At 48.7% G+C, this 16740-nt stretch overlaps 1 protein-coding gene across 2 annotated transcripts in view; it reads left to right on the plus strand.

Moving 5' to 3' along the window:
* The window catches only part of KLHL18 (kelch like family member 18), a 116227-nt gene that overhangs the window by 21373 nt on the left and 78114 nt on the right, over positions 1-16740 (plus strand). The gene's annotated exons all lie outside the window — the stretch shown is intronic.

The following is a 16740-nucleotide window of genomic DNA, read 5'->3' on the forward strand; positions in this document are numbered from 1 at the left end:
AGTCAGAGGATGCCTGCTACTGCCGCTAGCACTAATGTGTATAGCCAGCCGCTAGGGCACACCCCAAGTTTATATATATATATATATATCTGTCAATAGAACATATATAGGGGGCGCTCCATAGTGCATAAACTTTTTTTATTTTAAAAACACACAAAGTGCTTAAAACAACTGTTTTACATTCGTACCAGACGGCTTCCAGTGTGGGCTGGTTACCACGTGATTCCAAACAATGATCAATGAGTAAAGCTGGAACAAGTGTCAGTCAGTCGCAACGGAAACCCCCACCCGCCGGCATCTGATTTCCCTGGGACTCACGGGCAGGAATCACATACGTCCGCGACTCCTCGTTCGGCAATGACAATGATCCTCAACGTCACTAGACTCCGTCCCAACGCGTTTCGTCATCGACTTCGTCAGAGGGCTGGAGTCTGTGACGTTCTGGTCCATTGGTCTGGTTCTGGTCCATTTGGTCTGGTTCTGGTCCATTTTAAAGAGCTAAGTGTCTAATTTACACGAATGTCTAATTTGTCTAATTTAATACACCCGAGCGGCATCAGTTACGGATAATTGGCCGCTATGTGTGAAATGCCTAATAGTAACTATCTTTCATTTACTGCATACTTGAAGAATGGTATTAAAAACTATATAGTTAGAATACTACAGACCGCTGAAAATATATCAAATAAAAGCGGGAGATAAAACAAAAGGCTATCTCATATAATCAATAATTGTGTGTATGTGTATATATGTGTGTATATATATATATATATATATATATATATATATATATATATATATATATATATATATATATATATATATTAAAAACCAGGCCTTAGATATAACTCAATCAATAAACTGACAGATGAACCTTAATGGCCTCCATACTCTACATCATTCCCACCTGTTGAAAGCCACAGTCCACCGCTCGGTTTACAATATATCTAATAATAAAACTACAATGACCACTACTTTATATCATTAATTACCATGGTCCAGGAGCTCAAAAAATACAATTTCATACTGGAAGAAATACAGGCATGATTTCATAGATATTATATATAATCACATCAAAACTTCCATATAGAAAAGGAAATCGAACAATGGACACAACAATTCTTAAACGAACCATCAGTGGATATTAGTTCAAAAAACCTCATTTAAAAAAAAAAACCAAGTTACAAATCATAGTGTTCCACGGCATTTTAAGGAACATCACTGCAGTGATCCTATGAGGCTACGTTTTAAAGGTATTGAACACAGAAGTGTGAATAAGAATGGTGGAGATAGGGATTTAGAATTAGAATGAAGAGAAACGTTTTGGATACTTACTCTCAAAACACTCAAACCAGAGGGATTAAATGAGGGATTTGAAGTCACCCCTTTTTTAAAATGAGGTTTTTTGAACTAATATCCACTGATGGTTCGTTTAAGAATTGTTGTGTCCATTGTTCGATTTCCTTTTCTATATGGAAGTTTTGATGTGATTATATATAATATCTATGAAATCATGCCTGTATTTCTTCCAGTATGAAATTGTATTTTTTGAGCTCCTGGACCATGGTAATTAATGATATAAAGTAGTGGTCATTGTAGTTTTATTATTAGATATATTGTAAACCGAGCGGTGGACTGTGGCTTTCAACAGGTGGGAATGATGTAGAGTATGGAGGCCATTAAGGTTCATCTGTCAGTTTATTGATTGAGTTATATCTAAGGCCTGGTTTTTAAAATATATATACACATACACACAATTATTGATTATATGAGATAGCCTTTTGTTTTATCTCCCGCTTTTATTTGATATATTTTCGGCGGACTGTAGTATTCTAACTATATAGTTTTTAATACCATTCTTCAAGTATGCAGTAAATGAAAGATAGTTACTATTAGGCATTTCACACATAGCGGCCAATTATCCGTACACTTGTATGTTACTCCAGCCTGCCGCTCGGGTGTATTAAATTAGACATTCACATAAATTAGACACTTGGCTCTTTAAAATGGACCAGAACGTCACAGACTCCAGCCCTCTGACGAAGTCGATGACGAAACGCGTTGGAGCGGAGTCTAGTGACGTTGAGGATAATTGTCGTTGCCGAACGAGGAGTCGCGGACGTATGTGATTCCTGCCCGTGAGTCCCAGGGAAATCAGATGCCGGCGGGTGGAGGTTTCCGTTGCGACTGACTGACACTTGTTCCAGCTTTACTCATTGATCATTGTTTGGAATCACGTGGTAACCAGCCCACACTGGAAGCCGTCTGGTACGAATGTAAAACAGTTGTTTTAAGCACTTTGTGTGTTTTTAAAATAAAAAAGGTTTATGAACTATGGAGCGCCCCCTATATATGTTCTATTGACAGATATCTTTTCTCCGGAGGAGTTCGGATTGTTGTGAGGGGAGCCGCGGTCCTGAAAGTTATTAGGAGGATCTAGTGCTTATTCGAGCATCAATTGAAGTTGATGTGATTCCATTTTTAGAGACACTTGCATAAGTATATATATATATATATATATATATATATATATATTAGCGCTAATACTCCGGACTGCATTAATCAGCGCTATATCATACATGTTTGTGTGTGTGTATATATATATATATATATATATTGTGCCCCCTTAACCCCTGCACGCCTTCCTGGCATGCAGGGGTTACCGGCATTCCTAGTTTTGTTAGTAGTTATATATTGCACGAGGAAAGGGCGACGGTGTGAACAGCGCCTGCTGGGCATGATGTACAGAATGTAGTGGATGCGGGGGGGATCACGGACGGGGGAGGGTGTCTGTAGAGGCTGCGGATGGGGGAGGGGGTCGGGAGGTGCTGCAGGTGTAGTGGGGCCGCAGATGGGGGGGGGATGGTCGGAAGGTCTGCAGGTGGGCGAGTGGGGGCCGCAGATGGGTGTCCGGAGGTGCTGCGGGTGGTGGAGAGGAGGGTGTGCTGTGGATCGGGGAGGGGCGTCATGGGTGGGGGAGGGGCAAGTGCAGGGATGTGGCGGGGGGTGGTGGTTGCGGAGGGTGCCATGGATGGGGGAGGGGTCCGGGGGCGCTGCGGATGGGGGAGGGGCGGGTCCGGGGGTGCTGCAGTTGGTGGAGGGCGGGTGCAGGGGTGCCACAGGTAGGGAAGGGGGCACGGGGGTGCGGTGGATGGGGGAGCTGGTCCAGAGGCACCGCGGATGGGGCGGGGTGCCACAGGTAGGGGAGGGCCAGTGCGGGGGTGCCGTGGGTCGAGGAGGGGAGGGGTCACGGGAGGGGCGGTGGATGGGGGAGCCAGTCCCGAGGCACCGTGGGTGAGGGAGGGGGGTTGCCTGCAGGAGCGGTAGGGGCAGATGCGGGGGTGCCACGGGGAGGGGCGGTGCGGGGGTGCTGCGGGTGGGGTAGGGGAGGGCGGGGATGCCGCGGGTGGGGGACGGGAGGGGGCATGGGGGTGCGGTGGATAGGGGGTGCCTGTGGGGGCGGGTGTGGGTTTGTCCATAACTCTGGTCTATGTTTTGAACCATGTAATGTCCTCAGTTGCTGCGCCCCAGACCTGCTCGGTCTCCAGAAGACTTGATGGTAGGTAGCCGGGGTGGTGCGGTCTCCACAGAGGGTGGACTACGGTGCCCGGCTGCTGCAGGTGAGGTGTGTGGCAGGGTCAGTGGGCTGGCGCTGGGTCCTGATCCCCGGGTCACGCAACTGAGCAGTCCCCCATGTAGCAGAGAGGGGCGTCTGGAGAGCTATGCCCCGGTCAGACCGCCGGCCAGGGACAGCGCTGTGCCTCAGGCCCCCATGCCTGCAGCCATCTTACACCAATCTGGCAGCAGCCGTATGTACTAAGCGAGAGACAGAAAGCCGGCACTGGATCCAGACCTCACAGACACACTCTCCCAGGGAGGAGCTGCTGCTGATTATTACTGTGTCATGCTGCTGAACCAATAAACCCTGCTTACATGTGAGTGCTGTTCCGTTATCTCTTCATCCTGCTGTGAAAAGTGTGTGTGTGTGTGTGTATATATATATATATATATATATATATACATATATATATTTCTCTAACGTCCTAGTGGATGCTGGGGACTCCGTCAGGACCATGGGGAATAGCGGCTCCGCAGGAGACAGGGCACATCTAAAGAAAGCTTTTAGGATCACATGGTGTGTACTGGCTCCTCCCCCCATGACCCTCCTCCAAGCCTCAGTTAGGTTTTTGTGCCCGTCCGAGCAGGGTGCAATCTAGGTGGCTCTCCTAAAGAGCTGCTTAGAAAAAGTTTTTTTTAGGTTTTAAATCTCAGTGAGTCCTGCTGGCAACAGGCTCACTGCATCGAGGGACTTAGGGGAGAGATTTTCAACTCACCTGCGTGCAGGATGGATTGGAGTCTTAGGCTACTGGACATAGCTTCAGAGGGAGTCGGAACACAGGTCATCCTGGGGTTCGTCCCGGAGCCGCGCCGCCGACCCCCCTTACAGATGCTGAAGATCGGAGGTCCGGAAACAGGCGGCAGAAGACTCTTCAGTCTTCATGAAGGTAGCGCACAGCACGGCAGCTGTGCGCCATTGTTGCTACACACTTCTCACTGACCAGTCACGGAGGGTGCAGGGCGCTGCTGGGGGCGCCCTGGGCAGCAATATTAAATACCTTTAGTGGCAAAGAATACATCACATATAGCCATTAAGGCTATATGTATGTATTTAACCCAGGCCAGATTTCTCAAAACCCGGGAGAAAAGCCCGCCGGAAAAGGGGCGGAGCTTATTCTCCTCAGCACTCAGCGCCATTTTCCTGCTCAGCTCCGCTGTGAGGAAGGCTCCCAGGACTCTCCCCTGCACTGCACTACAGAAACAGGGTAACAAAGAGAAGGGGGGCATAAATTGGCGATATTTATATATTAAAAGCGCTTATAACAAAAACAACACCTTTTAGGGTTGTTTATATACATTTATAGCGCTTTTGGTGTGTGCTGGCAAACTCTCCCTCTGTCTCCCCAAAGGGCTAAGGGGGTCCTGTCTTCGATTAGAGCATTCCCTGTGTGGCTGCTGTGTGTCGGTACGTGTGTGTCGACATGTATGAGGACGATGTTGGTGTGGAGGCAGAGCAATTGCCGGTAATGGTGATGTCACCCCCTAGGGAGTCGACACCGGAATGGATGGCTTTAGTTATGGAATTACGTGATAATGTTAGTACATTACAAAAGTCAGTAGACGAAATGAGACGGCCGGAAAACCAGTCAGTACCGGCTCAGGCGTCTCAGACACCGTCAGGGGCTGTAAAACGTCCCTTACCCCAGTCAGTCGACACGGGTACCGACACAGATGAATCTAGTGTCGACGGTGAAGAAACAAACGTATTTTCCAACAGGGCCACACGTTATATGATCACGGCAATGAAGGAGGCTTTGCAGATCTCTGATACTGCTGGTACCTCAAAAAGGGGTATTATGTGGGGGGTGAAAAAACTACCTGTAGCTTTTCCAGAATCAGAGGAATTGAATGACGTGTGTGATGAAGCGTGGGTTAACCCAGATAGAAAACTGCTAATTTCTAAGAAGTTATTGGCATTATACCCTTTCCCACCAGAGGTTAGGACGCGCTGGGAAACACCCCCTAGGGTGGATAAGGCGCTCACACGTTTATCAAAGCAAGTGGCGTTGCCGTCTCCTGATACGGCCGCCCTCAAGGATCCAGCGGATAGGAGGCTGGAAACTACCCTGAAAAGTATATACACTCATACTGGTGTTATACTGCGACCGGCAATAGCCTCAGCCTGGATGTGCAGTGCTGGGGTAGTGTGGTTGGATTCCCTGACTGAAAATATTGATACCCTGGATAGGGACAGTATTTTATTGACTCTAGAGCAATTAAAGGATGCGTTTCTTTATATGCGAGATGCTCAGAGGGATATTTGTACTCTAGCATCAAGAGTAAGTGCGATGTCCATATCTGCCAGAAGAAGTTTATGGACGCGACAGTGGTCAGGTGATGCGGATTCCAAAAGGCATATGGAAGTATTGCCATATAAAGGAGAGGAATTATTTGGGGTCGGTCTATCGGATCTGGTGGCCACGGCAACTGCCGGCAAATCCACTTTTTTACCTCAGACCCCCTCCCAACAGAAAAAGACACCGTCTTTTCAGCCGCAGTCCTTTCGCTCCTATAAAAACAAGCGAGCAAAAGGACAGTCTTATCTGCCGCGAGGCTGAGGAAAGGGTGAGAGAGGGCAGCAAGCAGCCCCTGCCCAGGACCAGAAGCCCGCCCCGGGTTCTACAAAGCCATCAGCATGACGCTGGGGCTTTACAAGCGGACTCAGGAGCGGTGGGGGGTCGACTAAAGATTTTCAGCAATCAGTGGGCTCGCTCACAGGTGGACCCGTGGATCCTGCAGATAGTATCTCAGGGTTACATGTTGGAGTTCGAAAGGTCTCCCCCTCGCCGGTTCCTAAAGTCTGCTTTACCAACGTCTCCCTCAGAAAGGACGACGGTATTGGAAGCCATTCACAAGCTGTATTCTCAGCAGGTGATAGTCAAGGTACCCCTCCTACAACAGGGAAAGGGGTATTATTCCACACTATTTGTGGTACCGAAGCCGGACGGTTCGGTAAGACCTATTCTAAATCTGAAATCCTTGAACCTGTACATACAGAAATTCAAGTTCAAGATGGAGTCACTCAGAGCAGTGATAGCGAATCTGGAAGAAGGGGACTTCATGGTGTCCCTGGACATAAAAGATGCTTATCTGCATGTCCCAATTTACCCCTCACACCAAGGGTATCTCAGGTTCGTGATACAAGACTGTCATTATCAGTTTCAAACGCTGCCGTTTGGTTTGTCCACGGCCCCTCGGGTCTTTACCAAGGTAATGACCGAAATGATGGTTCTTCTACGAAGAAAAGGCGTATTAATTATCCCTTACTTGGACGATCTCCTGATAAGGGCAAAGTCCAGAGAACAGCTGGAAGTCGGTGTAGCACTAACCCAAGTAGTGCTTCAGCAACACGGGTAGATTCTGAATCTTCCAAAATCTCAATTGACCCCGACAACACGTCTGCTGTTCCTGGGAATGATTCTGGACACGGTTCAGAAAAAGGTGTTTCTCCCGGAGGAGAAAGCAAGGGAGTTATCCGAACTGGTCAGGAACCTCCTAAAACCAGGAACTGTGTCAGTACATCAATGCACAAGAGTCCTGGGAAAGATGGTGGCTTCTTACGAAGCAATTCCATTCGGCAGATTCCATGCACGAACATTTCAGTGGGATCTGCTGGACAAATGGTCCGGATCGCATCTGCACATGCATCAGCGGATAACACTGTCACCAAGAACAAGGTTGTCTCTCCTGTGGTGGTTGCAGAGTGCCCATCTGTTAGAGGGCCGCAGGTTCGGCATACAGGACTGGGTCCTGGTGACTACGGATGCCAGCCTACGGGGCTGGGGAGCAGTCACACAGGGAAGAAACTTCCAGGGTGTATGGTCAGACCTGGAGACGTCTCTTCACATAAATATACTGGAGCTAAGAGCGATATACAATGCTCTAAGCTTGGCAAAACCGCTGCTTCAGGGTCAGCCGGTGTTGATCCAGTCGGACAACATCACGGCAGTCGCCCACGTAAACAGACAAGGCGGCACGAGAAGCAGAAGAGCAATGACAGAAGCTGCAAGGATTCTTCGCTGGGCGGAAAATCATGTCATAGCACTGTCAGCAGTGTTCATCCCGGGAGTGGACAACTGGGAAGCAGACTTCCTCAGCAGACACGACCTTCACCCGGGAGAGTGGGGACTTCATCCGGAAGTTTTCCACATGATTGTGAACCGTTGGGAAAAACCAAAGGTGGATATGATGGCGTCTCGCCTCAACAAAAAACTGGACAGATATTGCGCCAGGTCAAGAGACCCTCAGGCAATAGCTGTGGACGCTCTGGTAACACCATGGGTGTACCAGTCAGTGTATGTGTTTCCTCCTCTGCCTCTCATACCAAAGGTACTGAGAATTATTCGGAAAAGGGGAGTAAGAACAATACTAGTGGCTCCGGATTGGCCAAGAAGAACTTGGTATCCGGAACTTCAAGAGATGCTCACGGAGGATCCGTGGCCTCTACCTCTAAGAAGGGATCTGCTTCAGCAGGGACCTTGTATGTTCCAAGACTTACCGCGACTGCGTTTGACGGCATGGCGGTTGAACGCCGGATTCTAAAAGAAAAGGGCATTCCAGAGGAAGTTATTCCTACCTTGATTAAAGCTAGGAAGGAAGTGACCGCACAACATTATCACCGCATTTGGAGAAAATATGTTGCGTGGTGTGAAGCCAAGAAGGCCCCAACGGAAGAATTTCAATTGGGTCGATTCTTACATTTCCTGCAAGCAGGATTGTCTATGGGCCTCAAATTGGGGTCTATTAAAGTTCAAATTTCGGCCTTATCAATCTTCTTCCAGAAGGAATTGGCTTCAGTGCCTGAAGTACAAACTTTTGTCAAGGGTGTACTACATATACAGCCCCCGATTGTGCCCCCAGTGGCACCGTGGGATCTAAACGTAGTTTTGGATTTTCTCAAATCTCATTGGTTTGAGCCTCTCAAATCTGTAGATTTGAAGTATCTTACATGGAAAGTAACCATGCTACTGGCCCTGGCTTCAGCCAGGAGAGTTTCAGAGTTGGCGGCTTTATCGTACAAAAGCCCATATCTGATTTTCCATTCGGACAGGGCAGAACTGCGGACACGTCCTCATTTTCTCCCTAAGGTGGTTTCGGCTTTTCACTTGAACCAGCCTATTGTGGTGCCTGCGGCTACTAGCGACTTGGAGGACTCCAAGTTACTGGACGTTGTCAGAGCATTAAAAATATATATTTCAAGGACAGCTGGAGTCAGAAAATCTGACTCGTTGTTTATATTGTATGCACCCAACAAGATGGGTGCTCCTGCGTCTAAGCAGACGATTGCGCGTTGGATCTGTAGCACAATCCAACTTGCACATTCTGTGGCAGGCCTGCCACAGCCTAAATCTGTAAAGGCCCACTCCACAAGGAAGGTGGGCTCATCTTGGGTGGCTGCCCGAGGGGTCTCGGCATTACAATTTTGCCGAGCAGCTACGTGGTCAGGGGAGAACACGTTTGTAAAATTTTACAAATTTGATACTCTGGCTAAGGAGGACCTGGAGTTCTCTCATTCGGTGCTGCAGAGTCATCCGCACTCTCCCGCCCGTTTGGGAGCTTTGGTATAATCCCCATGGTTCTGACGGAGTCCCCAGCATCCACTAGGACGTCAGAGAAAATAAGAATTTACTTACCGATAATTCTATTTCTCATAGTCCGTAGTGGATGCTGGGCGCCCATCCCAAGTGCGGATTGTCTGCAATACTTGTACATAGTTATTGTTACAAAAATCGGGTTATTATTATTGTTGTGAGCCATCTTTTCAGAGGCTACTTCGTTTGTTATCATACTGTTAACTGGGTTCAGATCACAAGTTGTACAGTGTGATTGGTGTGGCTGGTATGAGTCTTACCCGGGATTCAAGATCCTTCCTTATTGTGTACGCTCGTCCGGGCACAGTACCTAACTGAGGCTTGGAGGAGGGTCATGGGGGGAGGAGCCAGTACACACCATGTGATCCTAAAAGCTTTCTTTAGATGTGCCCTGTCTCCTGCGGAGCCGCTATTCCCCATGGTCCTGACGGAGTCCCCAGCATCCACTACGGACTATGAGAAATAGAATTATCGGTAAGTAAATTCTTATATATATATATATATATATATTTCTCTGACGTCCTAAGTGGATGCTGGGGACTCCGTAAGGACCATGGGGAATAGCGGCTCCGCAGGAGACAGGGCACAAAAGTAAAAGCTTTAGGATCAGGTGGTGTGCACTGGCTCCTCCCCCTATGACCCTCCTCCAAGCCTCAGTTAGGTTTTTGTGCCCGGCCGAGAAGGGTGCAATCTAGGTGGCTCTCCTAAAGAGCTGCTTAGAGTAAAAGTTTTATTAGGTTTTTTATTTTCAGTGAGTCCTGCTGGCAACAGGCTCACTGCAACGAGGGACTTAGGGGAGAAGAAGTGAACTCACCTGCGTGCAGGATGGATTGGCTTCTTAGGCTACTGGACACTAGCTCCAGAGGGACGATCACAGGTACAGCCTGGATGGGTCACCGGAGCCGCGCCGCCGACCCCCTTGCAGATGCTGAAGAGAGAAGAGGTCCAGAAATCGGCGGCTGAAGACTTCCCAGTCTTCTTAAGGTAGCGCACAGCACTGCAGCTGTGCGCCATTGCTCTCAGCACACTTCACACCAACGGTCACTGAGGGTGCAGGGCGCTGGGGGGGGGCGCCCTGGGCAGCAATGAAAGTACCTATGCTGGCTAAATATACATCACATATAGCCTCTGGGGCTATATGGATGTATTTAACCCCTGCCAGGTTGTCAGAAAAACGGGAGAAGAAGCCCGCCGAAAAGGGGGCGGGGCCTATTCTCCTCAGCACACAGCGCCATTTTCCCTCACAGAACTGCTGGTGGGAAGGCTCCCAGGCTCTCCCCTGCACTGCACTACAGAAACAGGGTTAAAACAGAGAGGGGGGGCATTTTTGTGGCGATATTTTCTCTGACGTCCTAGTGGATGCTGGGAACTCCGTAAGGACCATGGGGAATAGCGGCTCCGCTGGAGACAGGGCACATCTAAAGAAAGCTTTAGGATCACCTGGTGTGCACTGGCTCCTCCCCCTATGACCCTCCTCCAAGCCTCAGTTAGATTTTCTGTGCCCGACGAGAAGGGTGCACACTAGGGGCTCTCCTGAGCTCTTTGTGAAAGTTTTAGTTTAGGTTTATTATTTTCAGTGAGACCTGCTGGCAACAGGCTCACTGCATCGAGGGACTAAGGGGAGAAGAAGCGAACTCACCTGCGTGCAGAGTGGATTGGGCTTCTTAGGCTACTGGACATTAGCTCCAGAGGGACGATCACAGGTTCAGCCTGGATGGGTCACCGGAGCCGCGCCGCCGGCCCCCTTACAGAGCCAGAAGAGCGAAGAGGTCCGGAAAAATCGGCGGCAGAAGACTTTCCTGTCTTCAGATAAAGGTAGGCGCACAGCACCGCAGCTGTGCGCCATTGCTCTCAGCACACTTCACACTCCGGTCACTGAGGGTGCAGGGCGCTGGGGGGGCAGCGCCCTGAGACGCAATAAATCGTTAGAAAACCTTTTATGGCTAAAATAAATGCATCACATATAACTCCTGGGCTATATGGATGCATTTAACCCCTGCCAAAACATACAAGAAAACGGATGATAAGGATGCCGAGAAAGGGGCGGAGCCTATCTCCTCAGCACACTGGCGCCATTTTCCCTCACAGCTCAGTTGGAGGGAAGCTCCCTGGCTCTCCCCTGCAGTCACTACACTACAGAAAGGGGTTAAAAAAGAGAGGGGGGCACAAATTAGGCGCAGTATAAACAATACAGCAGCTATAAAGGGAAAAACACTTATATAAGGTTATCCCTGTATATATATATAGCGCTCTGGTGTGTGCTGGCAAACTCTCCCTCTGTCTCCCCAAAGGGCTAGTGGGGTCCTGTCCTCTATCAGAGCATTCCCTGTGTGTGTGCTGTGTGTCGGTACGTTTGTGTCGACATGTATGAGGAGAAAAATGATGAGGAGACGGAGTAGAGTGTCTGTAATAGTGTTGTCACCCCCTGGGGGGTCGACACCTGAGTGGATGTACTGTTGAAATTGCGTGACAGTGTCAGCTTTGTATAAAAGACAGTGGTTGACATGAGACAGCCGGCTACTCAGCTTGTGCATGTCCAGACGTCTCATACAGGGGCTCTAAAGCGCCCGTTACCTCAGATACAGACGCCGACACGGATACTGACTCCTGTGTCGACAGTGAAGAGACAACCGTGATTTCCAATAGGGCCACACATTGCATGATTGAGGCAATGGAAAAAGTTTACACTCTTCTGATAATATAAATACCACCAAAAAAAGGGGTATTATGTTTGGTGAGGAAAAACTTTCTGTAGCTTTCCTGAATCTGAGAAATAAAATGAGGTGTGTGATGATGCGTGGGTTTCCCCCCGATAACAATTGATAACTTCTAAAAAGTTATTGGCAGTATACCTTTTCCCGCCAGAGGTTAGGGTGCGTTGGGAAACACCCCCTAGGGGGGATAAGGCGCTCACACGCTTGTAAGAACAAGGGCTCTACCCTCTCTGGAGATGGCCGCCCTTAGGGATCCTGCTGATAGAAAGCAGGAGGGTATCCTAAAATGTATTTACACACATACTGGTGTTATACTGCGACCAGCAATCGCCTCAGCCTGGATGTGCAGTGCTGGGTTGGCGTGGTCGGATTCCCTGACTGGAAATTTGATATCCTAGATAAGGACAGTATATTATTGCCTATAGAGCAATTAAAAGATGCATTTCTATATATGCATGATGCACAGCGGAATATTTGCCGACTGGCATCAAGTATAAGTGCGTTGTCCAATTATACCAGTAAAGTGGTCAGGTGATGCGGATTCCAAACGGCATTTGGAAGTATTGCCTTAACAAAAAAGGGGATGTACCCCAGGTCGCCTCTCAAAATAAGACGCCGTATTATCAGGCGCAGTCCTGGTTGGCAAGCGGACAAAAGGGTTCCTCTTTTCTGCTCGTGACAGAGGGAGAGGAAAATGGCTGCAGAGATCAGCCAGTTCCAAGGAACAGAAACTCTTTTCCGCCTCTGCCAAGCCCTCAGTATGACGCTAGGGCTTTACAAGTTCAGGCACGGTGGGGTCCCGTTCTCAATGAATTTCAGTGCGCAGTGGGCTCACTCGCAAGTAGACCCCTGGATCCTTCAGGTAATATTTCAGGGGTACAAATTGGAATTCGAGACGTATCCCCCTCGCCGTTTCCAAAGGTCTGTTTTACCGACGTCTCCCGCTGACAGGGAGGCAGTTTTGGAAACCATTCACAAGCTGTATTCCCAGCAGGTGATAATCAAGATACCCCTCCTGCAACAGGGAACGGGGTATTATTCCACACTATTGTGGTACCGAAGCCAGACGGCTCGGTGAGACCGATTTTAAAATCTAAAATCTTTGAACACTTGCATACAGAGGTTCAAATTCAAAATTGAGTCACTCAGAGCAGTGATTGCAAACCTGGAAGAAGGGGACTACATGATGTCTCGGGACATCAAGGATGCTTACCTTCATGTCAAAATTTACCCTTCTCACCAAGGGTATTTCAGGTTATGGTACAGAACTGTCACTATCAGTTCGGACGCTGCCGTAGGGATGGTCCACGGCACCCCGGGTCTTTACCAAGGTAATGGCCGAAATGATATCCCTTCGAAGGAAGGAAATTTTAGTTATCCCTTACTTGGACGATTCCCTGATAAGGGTAAGATCCAGGGAACACTTGGAAGTCGGTGTAGCACTATCTCAGGTAGTGTTGCGGCAGCACGATTGGATTCTCAATATTCCAAAATCGCAGCTGGTTCCGACGACTTGTCTTCTGTTCCTAGGGATGATCCTGGACACAGTCCAGAAAGAAGGTGTTTCTCCCGGAGGAGAAAGCCAGGGAGTTATCCGAGCTAGTCAGGAACCTCCTAAAACCGAACCAAGTCTCAGTGCATCAATGCACAAGGGTTCTGGGTAAAAATGGTGGCTTCCTACGAAGCAATCCCATTCGGCAGATTCCACGCAAGACTTTCCAGTGGAACCTACTGGACAAATGGTCCGGGTCGCATCTTCAGATGCTTCAGCGGATAACCCTGTCACCGGGGACAAGGGTATCCCTCCTGTGGTGGTTGCAGAGTGCTCATCTTCTAGAGGGCCGCAGATTCGGCATTCGGGACTGGGTCCTGGTGGCCACGGATGCCAGCCTGCGAGGCTGGGGAGCAGTCACACAGGGAAGGAATTTCCAGGGCTTATGGTCAAGCCTGGAGACATCTCTTCATATAAACATTCTGGAACTAAGGGCCATTTACAATGCCCTAAGTCAAGCGAAACCCCTGCTTCAGGGTCAGGCGGTATTGATCCAATCGGACAACATCACGTCAGTCGCCCACGTAAACATACAGGGCGGCACGGGAAGCCAGGGGGCAATGGCAGAAGCTGCAAGGATTCTTCGCTGGGCGGAAGATCATGTGATAGCACTGTCAGCAGTGTTCATTCCGGGAGTGGACAACTGGGAAGCAGACTTCCTCAGCAGACACGATCTACACCCGGGAGAGTGGGGACTTCATCCAGAAGTCTTCCACATGATTGTGAACCGTTGGGAAAAACTAAAGGTGGATATGATGGCGTCCCGCCTCAACAAAAAACTGGACAGGTATTGCGCCAGGTCAAGAGACCCTCAGGCAATAGCTGTGGACGCTCTGGTAACACCGTGGGTGTTCCAGTCAGTGTATGTGTTCCCTCCTCTGCCTCTCATACCAAAAGTACTGAGAATTATACGGCAAAGGGGAGTAAGAACGATACTCGTGGCTCCGGATTGGCCAAGAAGAACTTGGTATCCGGAACTTCAAGAGATGCTCACGGACGAACCGTGGCCTCTACCTCTAAGAAAGGACCTGCTCCAGCAGGGGCCTTGTTTGTTCCAAGACTTACCGCGGCTGCGTTTGACGGCTTGGTGGTTGAACGCCGGATCCTGAAGGAAAAAGGCATTCCAGATGAAGTCATCCCTACCCTGGTCAAGGCCAGGAAGGACGTAACCGCAAAACATTATCACCGCATTTGGCGAAAATATGTTGCGTGGTGGGAGGCCAAGAAGGCCCCTACAGAGGAATTTCAACTGGGTCGTTTCCTCCATTTCCTGCAAACAGGACTGTCTATGGGCCTAAAATTAGGGTCCATTAAGGTTCAATTTTCGGCCCTGTCGATTTTCTTCCAAAAGGAACTGGCTTCAGTGCCTGAAGTTCAGACATTTGTAAAAGGGGTACTGCATATACAGCCTCCTTTTGTGCCTCCAGTGGCACCTTGGGATCTCAATGTTGTGTTGAGTTTCCTAAAGTCACATTGGTTTGAACCACTCACCACTGTGGACTTAAAATATCTCACATGGAAGGTGACGATGCTGTTAGCCCTGGCTTCAGCCAGGCGTGTGTCAGAATTGGCGGCTTTATCATATAAAAGCCCTTATTTAATATTTCATTCTGACAGGGCAGAATTGAGGACTTGTCCTCAATTTCTACCTAAGGTGGTTTCTGCATTTCACATGAAGCAACCTATTGTGGTACCTGCGGCTACTAAGGACTTGGAGGATTCCAAGTTGCTTGACGTGGTCAGGGCCCTGTAAATATATGTTTCCAGGACGGCTGGAGTCAGAAAATCTGACTCGCTGTTTATCCTGTATGCACCCAACAGACTGGGTGCTCCTGCTTCTAAGCAGACGATTGCTCGTTGGATTTGTAGTACAATTCAGCTTGCACATTCTGTGGCAGGCCTGCCACAGCCAAAAATCTTAAAATGCCCACTCCACAAGGAAGGTGGGCTCATCTTGGGCAGCTGCCCGAGGGGTCTCGGCTTTACAACTTTGCCGAGCAGTTACTTGGTCAGGAGCAAATACGTTTGTAAAATTCTACAAATTTGATACCCTGGCTGAGGAGGACCTGGAGTTCTCTCATTCGGTGCTGCAGAGTCATCCGCACTCTCCCGCCCGTTTGGGAGCTTTGGTATAATCCCCATGGTCCTTACGGAGTTCCCAGCATCCACTAGGACGTCAGAGAAAATAAGAATTTACTTACCGATAATTCTATTTCTCGTAGTCCGTAGTGGATGCTGGGCGCCCATCCCAAGTGCGGATTGTCTGCAATACTGGTACATAATTATTGTTACCAAAAAATTCGGGTTATTGTTGTAGTGAGCCATCTTTTATAGAGGCTTCTCTATTATCATGCTGTTAACTGGGTTCAGATCACAAGTTGTACAGTGTGATTGGTGTGGCTGGTATGAGTCTTACCCGGGATTCAAAATCCTTCCTTATTGTGTACGCTCGTCCGGGCACAGTATCCTAACTGAGGCTTGGAGGAGGGTCATAGGGGGAGGAGCCAGTGCACACCAGGTGATCCTAAAGCTTTCTTTAGATGTGCCCTGTCTCCTGCGGAGCCGCTATTCCCCATGGTCCTTACGGAGTTCCCAGCATCCACTACGGACTACGAGAAATAGAATTATCGGTAAGTAAATTCTTATTATTACATATTAAGATGCTATAAGGGAAAACACTTATATAAGGTTGTCCCTGTAAAATTATAGCGTTTTGGTGTGTGCTGGCAAACTCTCCCTCTGTCTCCCCAAAGGGCTAGTGGGGTCCTGTCCTCTATCGGAGCATTCCCTGTGTGTGTGCTGTGTGTCGGTACGTGTGTGTCGACATGTATGAGGACAATGTTGGTGAGGAGGCGGAGCAATTGCCTGTAATGGTGATGTCACTCTCTAGGGAGTCGACACCGGAATGGATGGCTTATTTAGGGAATTACGTGATAATGTCAACACGCTGCAAGGTTGGTTGACGACATGAGACGGCCGGCAAACCAATTAGTACCTGTCCAGGCGTCTCAAACACCGTCAGGGGCTTTAAAACGCCCATTACCTCAGTCGGTCGACACAGACACTGACTCCAGTGTCGACGGTGAAGAAACAAACGTATTTTCCATTAGGGCCACACGTTACATGTTAAGGGCAATGAAGGAGGTGTTACATATTTCTGATACTACAAGTACCACAAAAAAGGGTATTATGTGGGGTGTGAAAAAACTACCTGTAGTTTTTCCTGAATCAGATAAATTAAATGAAGTGTGTGATGAAGCGTGGG

The sequence above is a fragment of the Pseudophryne corroboree genome, chromosome 5 (genome assembly GCF_028390025.1).
Source record: "Pseudophryne corroboree isolate aPseCor3 chromosome 5, aPseCor3.hap2, whole genome shotgun sequence".
NCBI lineage: Eukaryota > Metazoa > Chordata > Amphibia > Anura > Myobatrachidae > Pseudophryne > Pseudophryne corroboree.